This window comes from Dromiciops gliroides, chromosome 2 (genome assembly GCF_019393635.1).
Source record: "Dromiciops gliroides isolate mDroGli1 chromosome 2, mDroGli1.pri, whole genome shotgun sequence".
Classification (NCBI taxonomy): Eukaryota; Metazoa; Chordata; class Mammalia; order Microbiotheria; family Microbiotheriidae; genus Dromiciops; species Dromiciops gliroides.
In genome coordinates, this window is record NC_057862.1 from 278,215,678 (window position 1) to 278,234,138 (window position 18,461).

The window sequence follows — 18,461 nt, forward strand, 5'->3', positions numbered from 1 at the left end:
CACTTAAATCCAATTTAGTTCAAGTCAGGACATCACCTCCTGTTGTCATGGTCCTCTTTGAGAACAAAGGAGAGACAACAACAATACTCCATTATATCCATATGCCACAACTTGTTCAGTAATTTCTTAATTGATGCACATTCTCTCAAATTCCACGAAAACTGCGGCTATAAATATTTTTGTACAAATAGATGTTTTCCCTGTTCCCCTTTTAAAAAATCTCTTTGAGAAATAAACCTAGGAATGGTATTGCTGGACCAAAGGATATGCAGTTTTATAGCCCTTTTGGCATAGTTCCAAGTTGTTCTACCTAATGGTTGGATCAGTTCACAACTCCACCAATAATATATGTGTCCTAGTTTTTACACATCTCCAAGATTTATTATTTTTTTCTGTCATATTGTTATTGTTGCTTGTCCTTTGTTCTCAGAGAGGACAATCACATCAGGAACTAATGTCAAGACTTGCACTAAATTGAATTTAAGTGATCGAGGGTTGTGCAAAGTTAAAAGTCTCACTCTCTCCTTCATAGCCATCTGGGTCCAGTGGCAAGATATACATCAGGATGATTGGAGATGACCCAGGATGTTTGAGGCAATTGAGGTTAAGTGACTTCCCCAGCTATTAAGTGACTTCACACAGCTAGTAAGTGTCAAGTGTCTGAGGCCAGATTTGAACTCAGATCCTCCCGACTTCAGGCCTAGTGCTCTATCTACTGTGCCACCTAACTGCCCCTACTGCCACATTAGGTTTGAAGTGATACCTCAGAGTTGTTTTATTTTTCATTTTTCCAATCAATAATGATTTAGAGCACTTTTTCATATGTCTATACATAGTCATTTTTTGGAATTTCTTTGAAAACTGTCTGTTTATATCCTTTGACCAATTATCAACTGGGGAATGGCTTGTATTCTTACAAATTTGACTCAATTCTCTATATATTTGAGAAATGAGACATTTATGAGAGAAACTATAAAATTGTTTCCCAACTTTATGCTTTCCTTCTAGTCTCAATTGCATTTGTTTTATCTATGCAATTTTAAAATTTAATATTATCAAAATTGTCCATTTTACATTTCATAATGCTCTATCTTTTTTATTCATAAATTCTTCCATTCTCCATTGATTCAACAGGTAAACTATTCCTTAGTCTGCCAATTTGTTTATAGTATTTCCCTTTACATTTAAATCATGTAACCATGTTAATCTTATCTTGGTATATGGTATAATCTGTTGGTCTATACCTAGTTTCCAGTTTTCCTAGCAGTTTTTGTCAAATAGTGAGTTTTTGTCCCAGAAGTTGGGTTCTTTTGGTTTATCAAACTCTAGATTACTATGATCATTTATTATTGTGTCTTATGTACCTAATCTATTCCACTGATCCACCACCCTATTTCATAGCCAGTACCAGATAGTTTTGATGATTTTCACCTTATAATACAGTTTGAGATCTGGTATGGTTATGCCACCTTCATTCACATTTTTTCTCATTAATTCCCCTGATATTCTTGGCCTTTTGTTCTTCCAGATGATTTTTGTTGTTATTTTTTCTAAAACTATAAAATAATTTTTGGTAGTTTGATTGGTATGACACTAAATAAGTACATTAATTTAGGGAGAATTGTTATCTTTATTATATTGGCTTGGCCAACCACATGGACAATATTTTTTCTAATTGATTAAATATGGATTTATTTGTATGAAAAATATTTTGTAACTATGTTTATATAGTGACTTGGTTTCTCATGGCAGGAAGACTTCCGAGTGTTTGTCTACAGTTATTTTGTTTTGTTTTTTTATGTTCTTGAATAGAATTTTATTTTCTAAAATATATGTAAAAACAAAATTTTAACATCAATTTTTTAAAAACTTTGTGTTCCAACTTCTCTTCCCCCCTCCATTCCCCCCCCCCACCCACAAGAACTCAAGCAATTCAAAATAAGTTCTACATGAGTAGTCATGGAAAAATTCCCATTATTATCTTGTATCTTTCCAGGTTTTTCTGATAGTATCCCGTTCATCATAGCCTTTATATAGTACCTTAAGCTTGACAGATAATTTTCTTCATAAAAGCCCAGCAAAGTAGGTACCATACGTTTTGCCATAATAATTGATCATCATAACTATTTCCCTCCATCCCACTCCCTTCCCATGACATTTACTCTATCTTCTTTTTACCTATTCCTCCTCAGAGGTGTTTTACTTCTGACTATTCTCTCCCTCGCTCTGCACTCGCTTTTTTCACCCTTCCTTCCTTATCCTCTTCCCCTCCTTTTTTCCTGCAAGGTTAAATAGATTGCTTTTCCCAGTTGGTTATGAAAGCTATTCCCTCCATGAGCCCACTCCAATGAGATCAGGGTCCCTGAGCTAATTCTGTGTCCTAAATTTTTCTTCCTCCCTCCCTCCTCAATCCTCCCTATAAGATCGAGCAATTCAATATGTCATACTGGTGCAGTAATGAAGAACATCTTCATCTTCCTTGAAAGTGTTTTGCTTTTTACTGCTCTCTCCCCCAATCTGCCCTTTCCTCCTTCCCTTCTCCTCCCCTACTTTTCTCCCTCCCCCCACAAGGCAAAAATATATTACTATACCTAATTGAGTATGTATGTTAGTCCTTCTTTGAGCCAATTCTGATTATATTAAGGTTCATGCACTCCCCAACTCCTTCCCCCTCTTCTACTCTCCTCCATAAGCTTTCTTCTTGTTTCCTTCATGTGAACTACCTCTCCCCAGACCATCTCTCCCCTTCTCCTTCCCCCAGTTTATTCCTCCTATACCTCAACTCTATTTTAATGATGTCATCATGGATTAGTTAGGTGGCACAGTGGACAAAGTACCAGCCCTGAACCCAGGAGACCCCAAGCCCAAATCCAGCCCCAGACATAAGACACCCCACCCTGTCTGCCCTACAAAGAACAAAACATAAATGCTTTACAGATATCATCCCTTCATATTCAGTTCAGATCTGTCTTCTGTGAATTTATTACTGAGATATTTCTTATGATTTCAAAGTATTATCTTCCCATGTAGGAATGTAAACAGTTTGATATTTTAATATCCCTCATGAAGTCTTTTTCCTGTTTATCTTTTTATGCTTCTCCAGGATCTTGTATTTGAAAGTCAAATTTTCTATTCAGTTCAGGTCTTTTCATCACAAAGTGCTTGAAAGACCTCTTTCTCATTGAAATCCCATTTTTGCCTCTGAAAAATTATACTCAGTTTTGCTGGGTACATGATTTTTTGGCTGAAGTCCCAGTTCCTTTGCCCTCTGGAATGTCATATTCCATGCCCTATGGTCCTTTAATGTAGAAGCTGCTAGATCTTGCTTTATCCTTATTATAGCTCCACAGTATTTGAATGCCTTTTTTTCTAGCTGGTTGCAGTATTTTCTCCTTGACCTGAGAGTTCTGGAATATGGCTATAATATTCCTGGAGGGTTTCCTTTTGGGATCTCTTTCAGGAGGTGATCAGTGGATTCTTTCAATTTCTATTTTAGCTTCTGCTTCTAGAATATCAGGGCAATTTTCCCTCACAATCTCTTGGAGGATGGTGTCTAAGCTTTTGTTTTGGTCATGGTTTTCAGGTAGCCCAATGATTTTCAAATTATCTCTCCTAGATTTCACATTGCCCTCTATTTTCTCATTCAATTGGATTTGCTTTTCTGTGTCTTGGCTTCTTATAAGGTCACTAGCTTACATTTGTTCAATCCTAATTCTTAGGCAGTTATTTTCATCAGAAAGTGTTTTAATCTCCTTTTCCATTTGGCTTTTCAAACTGTTGACTTTTTTCTCATGACTCTCCTGCATCGCTCTCATTTCCCTTTCCATTCTTTCCTCCTTTTCTCTACATCTTCTTTCTATTTCTCCTACTTTCTCTTCAAAGTCCCTTTTGAGAGCTTTCATGGCCTGAGACCCATTCATATTTTTCTTGGAAGCTTTGGATATTGGAGCTTTGACCCTGTTATTATCTTGTTCTATTGAGACTGTGTTGTGGTATACCTTATCCCCAAAGAAGTTTTTGATGGTCTTCTGCTTTCTCTGCCTACTCATCCTGGCTTACCATTTCTTGGTTTTTCACTCCTTCTTAAAGTGTGGCACTGTTTCCAGGACACATTGTTTAAGCTACAGAGTGGCCCGAGGGATGGTTGGGCTTCTTCTCAGCCTGCCTGGCCTTGCTTTCATTTGATTTTAAACTCTCCACTGGGAGGTATGTGTGTGGGGGTGGGGGGTGGGGGGTGGGGGGTGGGTGGGTGGGGGCTGCTTCTCGGCTCTACTCCTGTTCTCAGCTTCAGAGGGTCCCAGGTGTTTTGGGTTGAGGTGGAGTAGGCTTCAATCTCACCTGGCCTAGTCTCAGGTCTGGAGATAACCTCAGGCCTACTTTACTAAACAACCAACCAGCAAAGCTTTCTGTGGTTTGGTGGTATGGTTCTCAGCTTCAGATGAGACTGCTCCCCTGCTCCCTTCCCCCACCTGGGTCTCCTGCCCTCAGGATTTCTTCCTGGTAGCCTGCTTGGGGGGGTGGGGGGAGAGACAGTCGAATCCTTCCCCCCAGGCCACTGGTACCTCTGCACTTACCCCCCCCTCCCCACCCCCCCCACCCCCCCACCCCCACCCCCACCCCCAGTCAGCTGTTCAGTCAGACCATGTGCTCAGTTCCAGAAGTCGCAGTGCTACAGCCGATTCAGAGGCACTGGGGCAAATTCCTCTGGTGGGTGTCTGGTGTGTCAGCCCTATTGCAGGATTAGGCTTTACTCGTGTCCTGGCACAGCTCCTCGAAATCTATCTATACCTGGAGAAAACTCTCAGTCCGTATTTTTGCGTGTTTTTCTGCACCAAGTGTTCTTTTATTGCTATTTTGGGGGTGATTGTTTCAGGAGCCCTGTGGGATTAATGTCTTTCCTCTGCCATCTTGGATCCACCCCCCTCTACAGTTATTTTAAAAGAAATTTCTCTATCTCTCACTGCTGGACTTTGTAATATATAGAAATGCTAATAATTTATGTGGTTTTGTTTTGTGTGCTGTATCTTTTTTGAAGTTCTTAAAGATTTCATATAGTTTTTAATATAGTATTTTATTATTTTCTACTTATATGTAGAGATAGTTTTCAACATTTGTTTCTTTAAGATTTCTAGTTTCAAATCTTTCTCCCTCCCTCCCTGCTCCCCAAGACAGCAAGCAATCTAATCTAGGTTATATATGTTCAATCACATTTCTGTATTAGTCATGCAGTGAAAGAAGAATCAGAGCAAAAGGGAAGAACCTCATAAAAGGAAAACAAAAAAAGTAGAAATACTATGGTGCAATCTACATCTAGATTCCACAGTTTTTTGTTTTGTTTTTTGGATTTGGAGAGCATTTTCCCTCATCAGTCCTTGAAAGTATCTTGGACCATTGTGTTGAGATTTCAAATAGTTTTTTAATTGATTCTTTAGGATTATCTAAGTATGCCATCATATAATCTGCAAAGAATGATAGTTTATTTCCTCCTTGTCTATTCTAATTACTTCAATTTCCTTTTCTTCTCTTGTGGCTATAGTTAACATTTCTAGTATAATATTGAATAATAGTGGTGATGATAGGCATCCCTGATCTTATTGGGAAGAGTTTTAGCTTATCCCTGTTACAGATACTGTTTGCTGATGAATTTAGATAGGCACTCTTTATCATTTCAAGGAAAGAAACATTGATTCCTATGCTCTCTAATGTTTTTAATAGGAAGGGGTATTATGTTTTGTCAAAAGCTTTTCCTGCAACTATTGAAATAAACCTATGGTTTCTATTGGTTTGATTGTTATTTACATGGCCAATTATTCTGACAGTTTTCTTAATATTGAAACAATCTTGCATTCCTGTTAAAAATCCAAAATGTTCAAGATATGTTGCTCTAATTCTTCAGGGAAATTGCTCTACAGTTTGCGTTCTCTGTTTTGGCTCTTCCTCGTTTAGGTATCTGCATCCCATTTGTATCATAAAAGGAATTTGGTGGGACTACTTCTTTGCCTATTGTTAAATAGTTTATATAATTTTGGAATTAGTCATTCTTTAAATGTTTGGTAAAACATTCACTTGTGAAATGGCACTAGGAATTTTTTCTTAGGAAGTTCATTGATGGCTTATTTAATTTCTTATTCTAAGATGGGGTTAAGTATCCTGTTTTTTCCTCTAGTAACATGAGCAATTTATATTTGTATAAATATTAATCCATTTCACTTCATTGTCAGACTTATTGGCATATAATTGAGCAAAATAGTTCTAATAATTGTTTTAGTTTCCTCTTTCTTGGTGGTGAATTCACTCTTTACATTTTTGATTCTAGAAATTTGATTTCCTTCTTTTTAAAAAATCAAATGAACCAATGAGTCATCCATCTTATTTGGTTTTTTCCCCATAAAAGCAACTCCTATTTTTATTGTCAATAGTTTTTTATTTAACTTTTAATTTTCTTAACATACCTTTGGTTTTCAGGATTTCCAATTTGCTTTTTAATTGAAAATTCAAAACTTTTGTCCTTTTCTAGTTTTTTAGTTGCGTTGCCGATTCATTGATTTGTTCTTTCCTCTATTTTATTGATGTAAGAGTTTAGAGATATAAATTTTCCTCTGAATATTGCTTTCCTGCAGCCCATAAATTTTAGTATATTATCTCATTGTTTTCATTCTCTTAGATGAAATTATTATTTATTTCTATTATTTGGATTTTTTACCCACTTATTCTTTAGGATTAGGTAAGTTTCTAATTAAGTTTTACTCTATCCATGGCCCTTTACTAAACTTTTCTAAAATTCTATTCACCTCCTTAACTTCTTTATTGCTTATTTTGTGTTTAGACTTAAACAGTGTTTTGTTTCTGACCACCATCTCACTCAATCTGCCCTCCATTCTATCAGCCTCTACCCTTTTACTTGTCCCCCTCCCCTCCTAATTCTCCATGGGGTAAGATTGATTTCTATACACAACTGAGTATGTATGTCATTCCCTCTCTGAGCCAAATCCAATGAAAGTAAGGTTAAGCAATTCCCCATTCTTTCTCTCCCTTCACTGTAATAAGTCTTTATACCTCTTTTATGTGAGATAATCTACCCCATTCTATTCCCAACTTCACTCTTCTCTCAGTGTAATTCTTTCTCACCCCTTAATTTTTTATATCATCCATCACCTGCACTTACTATATATGTATACTCCTTCTAACTGCCCTAAAATATACAGTAATTAAGACTTACAAGTATCTTTTTGAATAGTATATTTTTTTCTTTCCTGTTTACCTTTTTATGCTATTCTTGAGTCTTTTATTTGAAAATCAATTTTTCTATTTAGCTCTGGTCTTTTCTTCTAAAATCTTTAAAAGTCCCCTATTTCATTAAATGTCCATCAGTTTTTCTGAGTAGTTGATTTTTGGTCATAATCTAAACTCCTTTGTTTATCATAAAATCATATTCCAAGCTCTCCAGTTCTTTAATGTAGAAGCTGCTAAATCCTATGTAATCCTGACTGTGGTTCTTTGATATTTTTCTTTCTGATGGTTTTCAGTATTTTCTTTCTTACCTGAGAGTTCTGGAATTTATCTATAATATTTCTGGGAGTTTTCATTTGAGGATTTTTTTCAGGAGGTTATTGATGGATTCTTTCATATCAGGGAAGTCTTTCTTGATAATTTTTTGAAAGATGCTGTCCAGACTCTGCTTTTGATTATCACTTTCAGGTAGTTCAATTTTTCTCCTGGATCTATTCCCCAGGTCAGTTCTTTTTCCAGTGAGGTATTTTACATTTCCTTCTATTTTTCTTTAATTTTCCTTGATTGATTATTGTTATCTCATAGAGTCATTCACTTCCACTTGCCCAATTCTAATTTTTAAGGAATTGTTGTCCTCTGTTAGCTTTTGTACCTCCTTTTACATTTGTCCAATTCTACTTTTTAAGGTGTTGTTTTCTTCAGTGAACTTTTGTACATCTTTTTCCACTTTTTTGTGCTTCCTTTATCAAGCTATTGACTTTTTTCATGTAGTTTTCTTCTTTTTGTTAAACATTTCCCAATTATATTTTAATTTAATTCCAGACACACTTGGGGGCTTTTGCTGGACTCAAGTTTCACAACCTGTTCATTTGAAGGATGAAATACTGAGGACCAATGAGATGAAGTAATTTATCAAGTGTTATACATCTTTGGGGGCAGCTAGGTGGCACAGTGGATAGAGCACCAGCCCTGGATTCAGGAGGACCTGAATTCAAATTTGGCCTCAGACACTTGACACTTACTAGCTGTGTGACCCTGAGCAAGTCACTTAACTTTCATTGCTCTGCACCAAAAAAAAAGTGTTATACAGCGTCTTAATACCTAGACCTTATGCTAGAATCCAGACCTCCTAACTCCCAGGACAAACTTCATTCCACTTTCCTGAATAGTCTCCCACACTGGCCTCTCTGTACTAAAACAATATATGTTAAGCTCCAAAAAAGGCGGAATTTAAAAAATAACCCTAGATCTGGAGTGAAAGGATCTGGGTTAAAATTCCAGCTGTGCCATATATTGAGTATCTTTGTGACCTTGGACAGATCATTTCACCTCTGTGGACCTCAGTTCCTTTATCTGAAAAAAAATTAAGAGCTTGGAGTGTATGATCACTGAGGTCTCTACCACTGTAAATCAATGATTATTTGCTATTCTTTATCCTGCATGTTCATATCAACTTTTATTTTTTCTCAACTGGGCACAAGGGGCAACCACATTGTTATAAAAATAACCGCTTCTCAAGTATGATTAGTTTCTATAGATTCAATTATGATCTTTATGCAGATGACTGAGATCAATCTATCCATCTATATCCTTTTCCTGAGATATTTCAAATCCATCATACTTTAAACAGAACTCATCCCTTCCCCCAAAGCCATCCTTCTAGTAGACTTTCTTATTCATGTCAAAGGTAACACCATTCCTCCAGTGTCCCATGTTCCCAACCTTAGGATTATCCTCAATTCCTCACTCACCGTCACCTCATAGATCTAAGAAGTGTCCAAATTTTGACATTTCCACTTCCACAATATCTCTTGCATCCATCCCTTTCTCACTACTCATATGGATCCTACTTTGATTCATACTCTCATTGCTTCTCACTTGCACTGTGTCTCCTAATTGTCCTCCTTGTTTAAAGTCTCTCCCAGTTCCTTTCACATAGCTGCCAAAGTGGTTTTCCATAAGCAAATGTTTTACCATGGCATTCCTTTATTTGATAAATTTCAGCATGTCCCTGTTCTTTCTTAGCCTTTTTTATTTTCGTGGACTCCTTTGGCACTCAAGTGAAGTCAATGGATCCCTTCCCATAGCAATGTTTTTGTTGTTGTTCAGTCATTTTAATTGTGTCTGATTCTTTCTGACCCGTTTGTAGTTATCTAAGCAAAGGTACAAGAGTGTTTGCAATTTCCTTCTCCATGTCATTTTACAGATGAAGAACTGAGGCAAACAGGGTTAAATTTATTTGCCCAGGATCACACAGTTAGTAACTACTTGAATTCATATTTGAACTCAGGAAGATGATTCTTCCTGACTTCAGGGTCCAGTACTCTATCCACTATGCCACTTAATTGCCCAATATGTTTTTAGATACAACAAAATACACAAGATTACAATCATTTATATTGAAATATAATTGTCAAAACATTTTTAAATACAAGCTCATGGACCACATATTAAGAATCCCTTTTCTAAGAAAAACTATTTTCAGAAAGTCCATTAACAATCAGGTTCCAAACTTCCCATCTAGCCTCATTATACAATTTGTGATTTGGAAAAATTGACCTTACCATTCATTGCTAACAGCATTCAATCTCCCATCTCTATGCCTTTGCATTAGCTCTTGAAGTCATTTAACCCTGTTTGCCTCAGTTCTTCATCTATAAAAGTGAACTGGAGAAGGAAATGGCAAACCATTCCTTTATCTTTGCCAAGAAAACCCAAAAATGGGATCACAAAGAGTCAGACATAACTGAAATGTGTAAAGTGCTCTGCTTTCCTGTCTCTATCTCAAATCATCCCTTACTCCCTTTAAGACTTAGCAATTGAGAGCAGGAATCATTTCATTTTTGTTTGCATCCACATTGCTTAGCACAAGACTTGGTACACAGTAGGAATTTAATAAATGCTTGTTAATTGTTGACCATACCAATGCATGATCACTGATTGAGAAGTTACAAAGAAGGTTGAAAATAAGTATCTGTGCAAAAAAAAAAAAAATAAGTATCTGTGGTTACATGAAAGGGAATGTGCAGAGGTATCAGTTATTTGGCTGTTCTATTGGATCAAATTATCTTTGCTATTATGGAACTTGGAAACTATTACAATTCGGAGATATTTAATTTCAGATATTAAGCAAGCTAGTGAATGTAATGAAAATAAGTGCACTTTCCCTTTGCATTGCTGCAGTAGGCTTAGGCTTGTATTTCATTTTCAGTCTCTTTGGTTCTGACCCATATACTGTTTTCTCTCTGCCTCTTCCCTCCTTTCTCTTCATCTTTACCTCCACCCTCCCTGTTCCCACTTCCCCGCCTGTATAGGTCATAACCTTGTTGACATTTGTCAGAAGATTCTGGGACAAGTTGCATCACTTGTGGCAGCTTCATTAATGTGGAACAATCAGCTTTGCACTTTTCCTTGTTTGCTTTGAGCTAATGTGGAACTTTGAGCTTATGTGGAACAATAGAATTCCCTCCCTTATGGAGACAGATAAAATAACATCAGGTTGAACTTTGTAACTGCCTAGCAAGCTGAAACCTTGATACAATCAGTATGTCATCTCTGAACTCCTTCCTTCCCTTCTCCACTTGTGTTTTTCTTTGAAGAAATAAGCTGAAAATTCTACTTAGGGAAACTGCAGTCCAGATTACTTTGACTAGATTGACCCCGAGACCTTGCTTGTAACCTTGTTTGCCTCCTCTCCCTTTAGATATAGCCAAAGAAGCTTTGGAAGTTTATGCAAACAGTCACCAGGTAGACAAGACCAAAGAACCCCACAGTATAGTGGAAAGAACCCTGGATTGTGAGTCAGAGGACCTGACATCATTTTCTGACTCTGCCACTTACGGTTTATGTGATTTGTGCAAAACAACTCATTTCTTTGGGCTTCAGTTTTTTCATCTATAAAATGGGAGGGAAGAAAAAAGAAGTCACATGATTTCTTTTTTTCTTTTCTTTTTTTTTTTTGGTGAGGCAAAGAGGGTTAAGTGACTTGCCCAGGGTCACACAGCTAATAAGTGTTAAGTCTGAGTCTGGATTTGAACTCAGGTCCTCCTGAATCCAGGGCCAGTGCTTTATACCTAGCTGCCCCTAGTCACATGTTTTCTATGGGCCCTTAGTACTCTAAATCCTGTGGCCAGAGTCTGAAATTCCATCTGTAGAAAGAACCTAGTACATCTATAGAGTATACTAAGAAGAGTATCCACTTATGCCTATAGTCAGCCTTCAGAATAATTAGGGAATGTAATGAATTGTTTGCATAATAAGAAGACCAAAAATAAAGAGCATTCATTTCTATAGCACCTTTGGGTTTATAAAGCACTTTTCTCACAATAACCCTGTAGAGTACGTAGGGCAAATACTATCATCTTCATTTCCTAAAAATATTGAGACTCAGAGAGTTTAAAATGTACAAAGTTATAAAATTAAATGTTCTGACCTCAAGTCCACCATGTTTCCCCCTACATCATGAGAGCAGATCTGTTTGCATGTGTTGTTTAGCATTTCTACTGCTGTATTCCATTTCTTTGTCACTGCCATAATGTTATAATTGGCATATTCCACCTGACAGCTCTGACATCTTTTCCGGGTAAAGAAGATCTATACAGCAAAGGATAAAAGATCTAGAAGTAGTGTGAGAGATCATTGAGTCCAAATTGTTTTATAGATGAGGAAACATGGCTTCACAGAGGCTACCTATTGGTGCAAAGTCAAAATAACTACTAAGAGGAACAGCCAGGATTGAACCCAGGCTTTTCTGAAAGACTTTATCTGGATATCACCCATTTCCAAATTCAAGAAAACTATACCTCTGAGTTTATAGTCTGCAAAGACCATAGGGAAGATTAACACCTTGCCTCAGTTTGCTCTGATAGTTAGTGATGAACCAATCAAGGGCACTCAACACAATAACTTCCATTTGAGAAGGGTGCCAAGACCAGCCATCTCTCTCTTCATTTCTCATCAGGCTGTATTCCAAACCTCTCCACCATGTCCCTTACCAGTACCTTCTGTTAAACTCTCCTTTTCCAGTTTTCTTTCATGTGTTATCTTTCTCCATTAAAATGTAATCTCCTCAAGGACAGGGACTGTATGTCCTTTTGCTTGTATTTGCATTCCCAGTGCTTAGCACAGTACAAGTGCTACGAGCCCACATATTAAGTACTTAATAAATGTTTGTTGACACACTAACTAGTGAAGACAAATTTGTAGAAATTACAAGACCAGGAGGGTGATTCAAACTGAAGGGTAGGCCTAAGAAACAAAGAGAACAAAATGAGAGTTGAGAAGTAGCCAGATTACTGACTGCAAGAGAATTAAAATACTCCAAGATGTGTTGAGGGGGACATGGTTGTTCTCTGTAACACTGGTCAAAATGGGCTAGGGGTTTCAGGCAAAGTCTTGAAACCTGAGAATGGGAGCACCCTATATTAGTAGCTGAAAATTGTAGTTTGTGTGGATCATTTCATTTCAGTTGAATTAATTAGATTTATTCACATAAATTATTCCATTTCACTTTAATTAGATAAATTATTCTATTATATTACAAGAGTCTGTGTCTTCTTGTCCTATATTATGGGGAATGCAAAAGCAAAAACAAAATAGTCCTTGTCTTTAAGGACCTTATATTATACTTGGGGTTGTGAGCAGTGGGGGTACACATGTTCATAAGTGAGCAAATACATGTACATGTAAAGTAATACAAAATAATATCAGAAGAGAGAGAATGCTAATAACTGGACTGATCAGGAAATATATTGGGGTAAGAAGTGACACCTAACCTGTGCTTTAAAAGAAGTCAGATATTCTATAGAGTAAAAGTGAGAAGGGAAAGAACCACCTGTGCAAAGCCAGAAGCAGGAGGTAAAGTGCATCTGTGAAAAACAGCAATCAGACCAGTAAGAATAATTAAGATTACATAAAGAATAATATGAAATTGGACTAGAGAAGTGGATGAGATTCAAATTGTAAAGGGCTTTAAATGATAGGCTAAGGAGTATTTCTTTTTCATCCTAGGGATAATAGGGAGCCATTGGAGATTTTTTATTAATGGGATGATATGATCATAATTCACTTTTATGAATAATCAGTAACAAATATAAGAAGGATTTATTGGAGAGGGATAACAATGGAAGCTGGGAAAACAATTAGTCTATTGCAATAACCCAGATGAGAAGTTGCAGGGGAGGGGTCTGAACTATAGTAGTGGTTATATGAGACTTTGATCTTCACAACAATAACAGGGAGTCAGGTAATGCCATAACTATTGTTCCTATTTTATAAGTGAAGAAGCTGAGCCTTGGGGAAATTAAGGAAAACTCAGTCATATAGCAATAGTGTCAGAGGCAGAATCTTAGCCCAGATAAGATGACCTGACTTTCCTGACCAAAACTACAGAATTTTAGCTATAGTATTCTGTTCATATTTTATTTTTAGCTTATTGAATAAAATAAGCATTTCCACAACATAGTTCAAAAAAAAGATGATTGTAAATGAAACTGAAAAGCTACTATGGTCAACTTTCTATTTCTTTCCAATATACAACAAAATTATTGTGTCAATTTCTTTTTTTTCTTCCCTTCTCCCCCCTACACTAGTGATGGCAATAATTAGACACAGATAGTTGGATAGATAGATAAATAGATAGATTTGTGTGTATGTATGTATATAGTGTGTGTGAGTGCATGTGCACATGTATGAGTAAGCATATGTGTAGATGTATGTGTATGTGTCTGTATATCATATATATATATATACATGTACACACCTATATATGTGTATACAATTATTCTATACATCTATTTTTCAGTTCTTTCTCTGGTGTCTTTCTTCACATGTCCTTTATAGTTAATTTGGGTATTTTTAATAGACAAAACATCTTATTTGCTCAAAGTCCTTAAAACAGTATTGCTGTACTGTATAGTTTTGTCTTGGTTCTGCTCATTGTGCTCTTCATTATTTCACCCCAGTCCTTCCATGTTTTTTTCTAAAATCATTGAGTTCATCATTTTTTATAGTACAGTAGGATTTCATCACAATCATATACCACAACTTGAGGGGCATTTCTAGTTCTTTGCCACTACAAAGAGAAATGCTATAAACATTTTAGAATGTTTAGGTTATTTTCCCTTTTCCCTAATCATCTTTGGGAATAGACTAAGTAGTGGGATTGTTAGGTCAAAGAGTATAGGTAGGTTAATAACTCTTTCAGCAAATTCAATATTGTTCTCCAAAACGGTTGGATCATTTCACAAATCCACCAACAATGAGTTAGTGTCCCAATGTTTTCATATCTTCTTCAACATTTGTTTGCTTTCCCCTCCCATCATTTTAGCCAAGATGGTAGGTGTAAAATGCCATCTCAAGGCTGTTTTAATCTGCATTTCTCTAACCGATAATGATTTAGAACATTTTATATGACTATAAATTGTTTTGATTTCTTCATTGAAAAACTGCTTGTTTTCATTTATCAGTGGTGGAATGACTCATATTCTTATAGCTTTGACAAAATTCTTTACATATTTTAGATATGAGACCTTCATCTGATAAACTGTCTATAAAAGTTTTTACAGTATTTATCTATAGAATTCTAGTGTTTACAAACCGATTTCCTAATAACTCACTTATGAAGTAGTTAGTATAATAATGATTATCTCATTTTTACATGAGAAAATTGAGACTCAGAGAGGTAAAGCCAAGATCTCAAAAATTGTGCTGGGCAGATTTTTTTCTACCTATATTTAATTGTAACTTTTCCCTGACTAACAAACATTTCTTTTCTCTCCCCCCTCCAATTAAACAACAACAAAAAGAAAACGCTTGTAAGAAATATGATCAAACAAAACAACTTCTCATATTGGCCATGTCTAAAAATGTACGTATCATTCTGCGTTTCAAGTCATCTCCTCTCTCCCAGGTTGTGGTTTGTATCTACATTGATCAGAGTTCTAAAGCCTTTCAATGTTGCATTTACTTAGAGTGTTGCTGCCATTGTATGTTATTCTTACTTCACTCTGTATCATAGCATAGAGGTATTTCTACTTTCCTCTGAAACTCTATTGTGTCATTTCTTATGATGCAATTATATTTTATTAATTCAAATACCATAACTTACTTAGTCACTTCCCAATAAATGGGTACTCTCTTAATTTCCAAGGGTTTTTTGCTACTATTAAAAGAACTGCTTTCTCCTCCTCCATTGGTCTTTTTCCTCTTTTCTTGTTCTTGTGGAAATAACACACACACACACACACACACACACACACACACACACACTTGGGAGGAATAATCTATTTAACCCTACAGGAAAGTAGGAGGGGAAGAGTATAAGGAGGGAAGGGTAAATGAAGGAAGGGTAGAGGGGGGAGGCAGTCAGTAGCAAATTTCCACAGGGCTCTCAAACAATTGAATTTATACATCATTTTAATTTGTGTGTGTATGTGTGAGTGGCCATGCTACTAGAAATCAATCAGCAAGCATTTATTAAGTTGCTATTGTATTTCAGGCAGGGTCCTTGGTACTGGGAATACAAAAACAAAAATTTAACAGTCCCTGCCCTCAAAGAGCTTCTAACATTCTATGGAAAGTTTACATTCTACTGAAAGCAAGCACAATTTTTTTTTCTACACTGGATACAGAGAATCTTAGAATCCAAACATCAGAAGGGACCTTAGAGTTCATCAAGTGCATCTAGTCAATGGAAACAGAGGGGAAATGTTGGGAGGAGAAAGGATGTGCTCAGTGTCTTACAGTGAATTAGCACAGTCAGGGTGCCTCTCCCCATGTGCAAGACTTTGTGCAGAAGACTGTCTATGTGAAGGCTCTCTTCCCTTCAGGGCTGAGGCCCTTGTTTCTTGAGCTGTTTGTGCCTGTCTCCTTGCCAGCTGAGCTGTCTGACACCTTTGTTTGTCGCAGGCAGGTGGGATAGAAAGGAACAAATAGTATGTTTATAGAATAAGACAAGAAACTTTGTAAGCAAGATTTGTTTTTCCATCAGTAGAAAATGAATGACTAATACTGGATCAGTTTTGGATAAACTTCAAGGGATCTTGAAAAGTTTTTACCTGCTAATAATCAGATTTTTGGACATTAAGCTCCCTCAGCTACATCTGATGGGCCTTCCACCCATTTGTGCACACATCGAAGGAATTTAATTTATTTAAATATAGTCTTTGGTAAACTCTTTTCAGATTATTAAACAAATTCCTTCAAAATGGCATTTTACAAAAGTGTTTTGTTGCATAGAGTACTCCCTCCCTTGCTGTGTAGCCTCAGATATATTTTTCAAATGTTAAGACTTTAAATATCAGAGTAACTGCTCCCCAATTTAAAATATATCATCCCAAATCTTAGAGTTTGTACAAAACTGTGCATTCACTTATGCAGTTAACAAACTATCCTTCATATATATAAGCACTTTACAATTTACTAAAAACATTTACTTTCAGATATCCTTAGATATTCACAATAATATCATGTGTTTGGCAGGCCTTATTATCTACATCTTAACAGATGAATAAAATGAGACAGAGAGGCTAAGCAAATACTTAGAGTTAGAGAAATGAAAGGAACCTTAGAGTTCATGTAGACCAAGGCCCTCATTTTACAGATAAAGAAACTGAGACCCAGAGAAAATAAGTCATTTTGTCAATGGGGTCAGAGCCGAGCAGAGGTTCAAAGCCAGGTTTTCGAACTTCAAATCTAATATCATTACTGCTGCACAGATCACACAGTACAGCAAGGATTTGAATTCATATCTTCTGAAAGATTGTAAAAATAACAACAGTGTCCACAAGTCATTCAACAAACATTTATTAAGAACTTGCTATGTTCCAAGAACTATAAACCTGAAATTTCATTGTTGTAAGAAACTTCCTCTACCAATGAAGATTGGCACCTTCTCTGAAACTTATATATATATAGTTTCCCAGGAAAAGTGATCTGGCCAAGTTTACTGGAATTTACATGTGTAAAGTGTTTTGAAAAGCTTAAAGAGTTATATGAATGCTGCTGTAGTGGTGGTGGTGGTGGTGGTGGTAGTACTAGTCGTCATAGTAGTAGTAGTGGCAGTAGTCATCATAATGATTGTCGTTGTCATCATTCTCATTGTTATGGGTAAGACTCAAGTCTAGGTCTTCTGGACTTCAATGCCTCTAAAGAAAATGATGATAATGATTATGTTGTTGATAACAACAGTACTGGCAGCAACAGCAGCAGCAGCAATGTTTCATTGACCCAGTGGATTAAGGTGTTACCTTTAATTACCCTGGTCTACTCCAGAAAAAAAAGAACAAAAAAACATATTGGCTGTAAAGATGTCAAGAAAATGAAGATTGAATATATTAAGAGACTTCCTGGCATCCTGAAATTAAAGCCAAATAGAACATTTAAAGCATTTGATAGCGATAGAGATATATTTGTATAGATGTATTTGTGTGATTTTATTTATATATATATATATATACATACATACACATGTATGTATGTCTTTTGTTTTTGTTTAGAAGAGTAAATGTGGGGGGCAGCTATGTGGTACAGTGGATAGAGCACTGGCCCTGGAGTCAGAAGGACCTGAATTCAAATCCTGCCTCAGACACTTAACACTTACTAGCTGTGTGACCCTGGGCAAGTCACTTAACCCCAATTGCCTCACAAAAAAAAAGATTAAATGTGGATTTTGGTATACTATGAACACCTTATTGACCTCTGCCTACTCCAACTAGATGTAATAGGACTGATTCCTGATCCCCTCAAAGTTCTATCTTACCCACTATCCACAGGAATCAATTAATCTCCTCATCCTTCTGAGCTGAAGTGCACTAGGGTGCTAGCTCTCTCAGATGAAGGACACAAAACTTTGGCAGTTTTTCCTCAAGGTCCTGGGAAGAGTAACATATACCTTGGAGAATCCTGGGCTATTATATGGTTTGGTCTAGGCCTAGAGCCTATCCCCCAGTCCACTGGCTCTAATGTTAGAAAGAAGATACACTGCACACTCATTGCTACCATGACCCCTAGAAGGATCACTAATTCAGACACTTTCTGGATGACTTAGGGTACCCCAAAGAAGTCAGAGGCCATGAGGATCCCCTCCCTTAAGGAGCAGGGTATCTAACTTTATGTACTACTTCTTTCTGCTGTTTTTCCAGAAATTATGGGACTAGACATGCTCAGAGAGATAGAAGTTTCCCTGAGAAAGATGGAGAAAAGCTCTACAAAGGATACTGGGAGGGATGGTG